Below are 1,493 nucleotides of genomic sequence, written 5' to 3' on the forward strand. Positions count from 1 at the left end.
TCATAAGCAAACAAAAATTATGAAAAGTAATCCTATGCAACACAAAAAACTTGGACTGATCAATAAAAAGAAGGAAAAAGAGCCAGTCCTGTAAAACGAGCATCAGAAACAGAGAGAGATGTAGAGACAGAGAGGGAGAAAGAAGGGAACTAGTTTAGAAAGTCGTTTGATTAAAAAGGAAGAGATGGTCTATATATACAATGGAATATTACTCAGCCAATAGAAAGGTTACCCAACTTCTGTATTAACATGGACAGGACTGGAGGAGATTATGTTGAGTGAAATAAGTCAAGCAGAGAAAGTTAATTATCATATGGTTTTACTCACTTACTTGTGGAGCATGAGGAATAACGTGGAGGACATTAGGAGAAGGAAGGGAAAAGTAAATTGGGGGAAATTGGAGGAGGAGGAGAAGAAGCATGAGAGACTGTGGACTCTGAGAAACAAACTGAAGTTTTTGGAGAGGAAGGGGATGGGGGGATGGGTGAGCCTGGTGGTGGGTATTAAGGAGGGCACATATTGCATGGAGCACTGGGTATGGTGCATAAACAATGTATCTTGGAACACTGAAAAAATAAGATTAAAAAATTCAGTTCTATTTTAATTTAACTTGAACTCTAGGCAAATGCTTTATATACACATTTTCCCATGTTGAATAGATAAGATAAATTCTTGACTATCCCACAGAAATGTGGGAAATAAGAAATCTGGGTTTTGTTGCAGTTTTTTTGTTTTGTTTTTTTATAGTCTTGAGGTCTTATTTTTTTTGACACTTATCATTCCATGAATTTATAGGGAATGGGTCATGGCAGCTCAGGCTCCTGTCCTTTGGTTCTCACAAAGTGTGCTTCTCTAGGTGGAACAGGCTGGCATTTCAGTTGAACCCAAGAACTTTTTCTTTGACTTCCTTTTTTTTCTGATCATTTTCTTTCGCATGCTTCAGGAAACTAGCTCCACTGTTTGAGTGCTTAATATCCTCAGTATATACATTAATTCCCTTGGTAAGAATCTCTCCCTTAACTTATTTGCTTATAACAATGTGAACAGCATGCTAGGTAACATCCTAAACTTCCAGTGTTGCCATGGTAACATTTGGGGGCATCCCTTTAGAAAGAGTGACCATTCCCTTGAAGTCTATAATATCACCTTTCTTGTAGATTCACATGCATGTGGCCAAAGGAACCACTTCCTGCTTTCTGAAAGGCCTGAAAAACATACAATGGGTGCCTCTCCTCTTTCACCTTGTGTTGGTCATTTTGGTGAACTAATGCAATGTGGTTGTCTGGCCAAAAGATAGAAATAAGAAGTCTTTTAATGTGGAATAAACAAGCCTTTGTGGAAGAATGTGTATCATGGGGTCATTCGGTTCTTGTTCCAGAATTGTTCCAAAGAATTGGAGACCTGAAGCCAGAATGGGGAGATAGTTTATTGAGTAGGTAAGTGTAGTACACTTCCAAGAGTGAAAGTGGGCCATTACCAGAGCAAGATTGGCA

At 38.6% G+C, this 1,493-nt stretch overlaps 1 pseudogene across 1 annotated transcript; it reads right to left on the reverse strand.

Annotated features, from left to right (window-relative positions):
- Positions 1–776: 776 nt before the first annotated feature.
- Positions 777–1,255, reverse strand: LOC309865128 (large ribosomal subunit protein eL21 pseudogene; annotated as a pseudogene). Its single transcript has one exon. The product of its transcript is annotated as a large ribosomal subunit protein eL21 pseudogene (transcript).
- Positions 1,256–1,493: the final 238 nt, after the last annotated feature.

The sequence above is a fragment of the Mustela nivalis genome, assembly GCF_964662115.1.
Source record: "Mustela nivalis genome assembly, chromosome: 5".
In the NCBI taxonomy this organism is placed as follows: domain Eukaryota; kingdom Metazoa; phylum Chordata; class Mammalia; order Carnivora; family Mustelidae; genus Mustela; species Mustela nivalis.